Genomic DNA, 6,000 nt, shown 5'->3' on the forward strand with positions numbered 1-6,000 from the left:
AGAAAAGGTAGATGTTTTACTAATGCTTTGACCCTCAAGGATAATCTTGATTGAGAATATTAGAGAAACAATCCTAGCTGATAAATGGCATATGGATGACTGGCAGGTTTCTCCACACGAGGCCCAAATTCTCGGATCTGACGCCTATTGACTCCCTTGATGAGTAACTGGATGATAAGCATGGTGATGTTTTGTGAAAATTTTGCGTAGTTCATATGATGGCTTTACAGTCTTTATGTCCATGTTTTAGCTATATAGGTATTGGGAGTAATAAGGATATTCATACTTATATTGCAATGCTAGACAGTTTGAGAACCTTTAAATTTTGGATGGCTTACAATACAGTTAGATGGCCAACAGACTCGGTTTCCTAGTGGGTGGGTTGAGGCCATCTAACATTGTTGGATGTGTATGTAAACCTTGTCTTCTTTTTGAAAAGGAATAGAAATGATCTGCCAAGCTTACAAAAAAAAAAAAAATCAAGACCAACTACTTGAAAGCTTATCATCTTTGAGAGAGCTCACCTCGTCTTATTTGGTCTTGTTCAAACTTCTTCAAAAGGACTAAGTCAACACACAATGAATATTACAACTGTCATTCAAAGTACACCACATTGCTGGCATTAATGGGCCTGAATAACGTACTCGTAATAAAAAACAATATGCTACCAATTGTATCATTTGTCTGAGTTAAATTGCATACTCCAATAAACCAGATACCTTTATCAGCTTATCCTAATTAACATGTAATAAGCCATCCACATGACTGGTAGATACAACAAAATCAGATCATTGAAGTAAAATATGAAACAGTGGAAGATGGAACACATAACAATCACCCCCAAACAGTGTTTATAACCTGAATTCCTTCATTTCAATATGGTGCAACACACAAGTCCAGAACCATGTGGCATGTAACCTCTATGGAGTGTAAGGAAGTCATTGCCACAGACAAGTCTGAAAAGGAGTGAAAATATTATCTTCTTTGTACCATATGTTTGTCTACATTCACATTTAGCACACATAATCTTTACGAAGAATTTGAATCTTTAAATCAGACAAATCAGGCCTTTAGCAAGCTCTTTTTGGATTGCCATATCAAAATAATTTTGCCTGAAGCATACAGGAATGCCTTTACATCAAGCCTCATATAATAATGCCTGTTGCCAATTTTGCATAAATACCTTGACATGGATTCAAAAGTAAACATCCCTAACATGTTTACATCCTCTATAACCATTCTGTATATATATCCCAATCACGTTCATCCACTATCAAGAGTTTCTAGTAATGAAGTTATGCACTAAGAATCATGGTGGGCCACAGTTTCCAGTTTAACATTAGAAATTAAAACCTGCACTGAGACATAACTAACTCTGAATCCTGATAAAGTCAGAATGTCCAGACACCATAGTAAACTGTCATTTGGTTTGTAAATGCAGATGTATCAATTGATGTTAACCATTTAGAGAAGTGATGCCCAACCACTGTGAGAGTGAACATAAATAATTGATAAGTTAGATGAAACTGGAAAGTACTTTGTAACTGGTGGGATCACGAATTTCTAAATCCAGGAGTTCAAGGCATTAATTCCAGAGTCAAATGCGTTCAAAAATTGGAAGGACCACAGAGAAAAATACAGATTATTTTAGCAGGTTTATTAAGCTGACCATGACACACTGTGAAATTGGCACTTTTATCTGATTTCGAATTTAGAAGGATAAGATGTCCTATAAGCAAATATTATGTATTTACAGCTCTAACATGCAATTTATTTAGCTGAAAAGTAACATATGCAACAACACAAATTTTGGATTAGCTTGGAGTAATTTGGATTAGCTTGGGGTAACTTGTAAAATATTAGCTGAGTCAGAAGATTTTTGGATTTTTCTGGATTTGCTCAGTTTGAAGAGGGAAAGCAGCGGATCGACAACAAAGGGTTTATTAAGTGTTAAATTCCATATAAGGAATAGAGGGAGGGGGTTGTTTTAGATGTTTCAAAAAACAATTAAAAAAAAAAAAATTGAACATTTATATCTTTTTTATAAGACATAACAATATTTTCCAATGTTTTCCCCAATTTATTCCTATAAGTTTCTTTCCAGGCCCTCGGCAATATATTTGCAGTCACAATGTTTGCAACATTGGGAACAACATTCTACCAGTCATCACGAAATAGGCCTGTTAGACTGTGTAACGACGCATTATGTCAAATTCTGTTTGCTAAACATCAGGATGAAGGCAACAAAAGCATCTACCATGTGAATTTTACTGCCACATTATTTTTGCCAACATATTCGTTAATTCCATATGCAATTGCATAAAAGGTAGTCATAGAAATAAAGTCTTACCTGAATCAGATCTACCAAACTTTTGGGACGGCCTCCCAACGATGTTGCAGAGAGCCCTGCAAAATAATCTGAACCCTTCTCTGCCCAATCACTGGAGGCCTGGCGAATGAGATGAGCAACAGGAGACCTTTCTTCCTCAGGCTCTTCTTTATGTGTTGGAAGAACAGGTCGAGAGAACAACGACCTACTGTTACTGTCATCTAAGGATCTCAACTTCCGCTTGTCACTCAGACCACCTAGATGCTGTGCTAAACGGCGACTCTCCCGCGGAAGCCTTGGGTTTAAGTTATGAGAATAATGTTAAGCCAAATATTCTGGATCAGGTCGAATTTGCTCCTCAGGGTCAAAGCTTTCAAGGGCATCATCTGGCACCTCCCAACTTGAAACCCCACTTGAATTTTCCTGAGAGAAGATGCCACCAAAGGCTGCCAGCGATCCCTCAAAAGTCGGGGGTGCACTTCCACTTCGATTGGGAACCAACTCCCTACTATTACGAAACCTCCCTTCTCTCAGCAATAAAGATAAGTCGTGCTCTGCTCCGTCATGGGATGATGCATAACTTAGGCTTCCCCCGCTCGTAGACCAGTTCCGTGTTTCTCCCCCACTGCCCATCAACCTCAGCGGACTCTCCGTAGCCATTCCGTTTCTCTCCACTCGGCTTCAATTCACACTTTCGTTCCACTTTTAAATCATCTTCCTGCCATTGCATTTTCGGAAAGATACTGTGACTAAGTTAGGTTTCATAGAACAGTGAAAATATGATAAACATGAATACAATTGCTCAAGCCTTAATTAGAGGTCAAAACCATAAATATTTCTAGCTCAAAATGATCCTTTAAAAATTTGAAGGATTCCAGGACCTGTACTTACCTGAAATTGCCGACTTCAAAATCGACCTCGAAACAAGAATAGGATAATAGCAAACAGATTACGAACGGCGGTAGAAATCTCCGGAAAAATAACCTAAGGTGCAAACTGGCTGCCAGCACGCATAATTAGAAAACTTTCAAAACTCCAAATAAAGCCTTCCATTAAAAACAAAAAATACAGACACAGAAACCCCAAAAAATGGCCAAGCCAAAGTATGGGCATTGTTCGCTACAGAAAACAGCAAATTGTAGCCAAAAAGTCTAATTCCGCGCCACAATTTAACTAATTTGTGCCAGTACCGGCGCTGGAACTCCGACCATGAATATTTAACAGTGCAGCTCAGAAAAGCCTCACAACTTCAAGCTCCGAACTCTGAAAACTGAACTGAAAACAGAAAGCTGACGCAACTCTGAAAATACTAACAATTCCAACCCCGGTTCGGTAGAAAGTTAACATTAACCGGCGAAATTGTTATAAGACACCAGAAAGTGTTCTATTCGAACCCCCGCACGGCATAAACTGGGCATTGACCGGCGAAATTGCACATTAAAGGACGAATTTTTCCACGGAATGTAAATAGAGCGCCACGACGGGCAAACATTGTTAAGCAACTGGCTCTGAACAGAATAAAGAGTTAAGAGGGTTCGAACTTACGCTGAAAGCTCCATTCGCACTATTCCGGCGGTCGCCGTTCCAGAACTGGCATCAATTTGAACGAATTGTGGCTGTATCTTCAAATTTAAACGCTCCAGCTTGGTCCCTTAGGCCAGCTGGGGGTTGCCGCGAAGCAGAAAAGTCAGGGTTTTTCTCGGTTGGGAACAAATATCGACTTATCACACGAGCACGGTATATCAATTTCAGCCGTCCGATTTGAGCTCCAACGGCCAAGATCCCGCCCGGAATAAATAGCGTATTAGGGCTACTTGCAGACAAGCCCCTGGGCCGCGGATATGGGAGCAAGAATACGCTACGCATACGGGAGTACGATATACCGTATTTAGACGCCCGGGTCGAGGACCGTCGATTCCACTGACGTGGCGTGTTTACTGGCCCCGCTAGGTGAGATTCCGTCACGTTTGCCGGCATCCCATTCCGTGCGTGTCGTTTGCAGACAAGACGGAGATGCCGACAGTCGGTCAAAGGGATATCGGCGGCTCCTTTCCCGGGGATACCATGTCATCAGGAGACTTGAGATACGCTGATAAAGAACACGTGTTTAAGCGAGAAAGTGACACGACCGCAGATTAACGGAAGGAGAAGTGCACTGTGGTCCCTGATCCATTTCTGCGAATTAATATCGATTACAGTAGAGTTGCTTTGAGCTTTCTTCGTGTTTTTTAATTACATGAGAAGCCACATTTTTGGGTTGAGAAGGTACGAAACTGCATATAAAATATGCTTTATAATCAAGCAAACTTTGGTCAAGAAGTCGTGAGCCTCGAGGGGTATCTGTTTCGTCATATTTATCCAAAGTGTGTACCTAACCATCTATCACTCTTAACGCATGAATCCATGGTGAAACACTTTCACAATCGTTTAACTAAGTTAAACTGAAAATTTCTCATTTTCTATTTAACCAATTTTTTAAAAATAAAAATTAAAAAATTATAATTTTATTTAATTCACAAATATTTAATAAATGATAACAATCTCATAATATAATAATAACTACTCTGGGGTATTTTTAATATTATTTCGAATAGGGTAGATGGACATGTTAGAACATGGGAGGAGATGTAGCTCGCTATCACCTCACGTAATTGATGAGGGAGGCATGACTATCACCCTTTTCTATAATGTTCAATGTGACTTAACATCTTTAGTTTTCTGATGAGCTTGCATGTAAAGGTATTGAATGTTGTTGAGCAGCTTTGTTTAATGGTTTTCAAAGCAAATTTGAAGTGGCAAATCATGAGGTTCAGTTCTCGATTCTCCACCAAGTCATAGTAACATTATGTTGTTGTTGTTTTTCTTATTGCAAAATTGGGCTCTTCACTTCGGTGTGTCCGGCTCCTTTTTTATCGATGTAGTTTTTCCTTTTGGGGAAGGACCAAGCCCCCCGGCCCTAGCCTCCCCCGCCATCGATACACTTGGGATTTCCTTAGTCTAGTCTCTCACTTGCCCAAGGGAAGGTTGGTGTTGGCGACAAAAGATAGACATTTCATTGTCATTACTAAGTCTGTCTTTGTAGGGGACTCTTTTTGTTTTTAATATTCTCATTTTTCTGTGTTAGAGGGGTTTATCTCCCCTATTGCCTTCTCGAAATATTAGTCCTAATGGCTTTCTAATTCTTCTGTGAGGGGCCTTCTTAACCTTATTGTAGTCTTTATTTCTCTTGTTCTCCTATAAACCCTCTTCTTCATCGTGAAGCCTTTTAGTATTCCCATGCAATGTAGTCCTCTGGTCTTGTGTTCCCTCCCTCCTGGTATTAACCTCGTCACCCTTTTCATTCTGTTGCCATTGTCACTTCAGGCCCGTTCTATATCTCTTGCTTTACTAAGTTCTCCCCACACTTCTTCCTTAGCCCCTCTAGCTATCTTCTTCAAGCCTTGTGAATGAGCACATTGTCGTCGTGACTCGAGCAGCAAAGGAGCTCAAGGGGGCTCTAGAGCTCGTACTCATGCCTAATCTTTTGCTGAGTTAAACAATCTTCAAACCCCCACCACCCCTGAGATTCAAGAAGAAATCATAATGGACTAAGAGGATGCAGTGATTGATAGGGAAGAGTATTCAAAATTAGAAGTTTTGGCTCTTGTTGTTGACTAGGTGTCGAACATTGG

The 6,000-nt window shown here is 40.0% G+C and overlaps 1 protein-coding gene across 4 annotated transcripts in view; it reads right to left on the bottom strand.

Annotated features, from left to right (window-relative positions):
• LOC149178143 (pumilio homolog 1-like) overlaps positions 1–4,103 on the bottom strand; it is a 136,043-nt gene extending 131,940 nt beyond the window's left edge. The window contains exons 1-3 of one of the 4 annotated variants that reach the window (XM_089420280.1): positions 3,875–4,103; positions 3,221–3,325; positions 2,351–3,047 (exon numbers count right to left, since the gene is read on the bottom strand). The gene's annotated coding sequence lies outside the window, so the exon portion shown is untranslated. Of the gene's footprint in view, positions 1–2,350; positions 3,048–3,220; positions 3,330–3,519; positions 3,745–3,874 lie in introns of those variants that run through there. The other 3 variants (XM_089420279.1, XM_089420281.1, XM_089420282.1) reach the window with 3 other exon arrangements.
• Between the last annotated feature and the right edge of the window lie 1,897 nt (positions 4,104–6,000).

The sequence above is a fragment of the Pinus tabuliformis genome, chromosome 4_1, assembly GCF_031772625.1.
Source record: "Pinus tabuliformis cultivar Carrire ecotype Pingquan chromosome 4_1, CPIR1, whole genome shotgun sequence".
NCBI classification, from domain to species: domain Eukaryota; kingdom Viridiplantae; phylum Streptophyta; class Pinopsida; order Pinales; family Pinaceae; genus Pinus; species Pinus tabuliformis.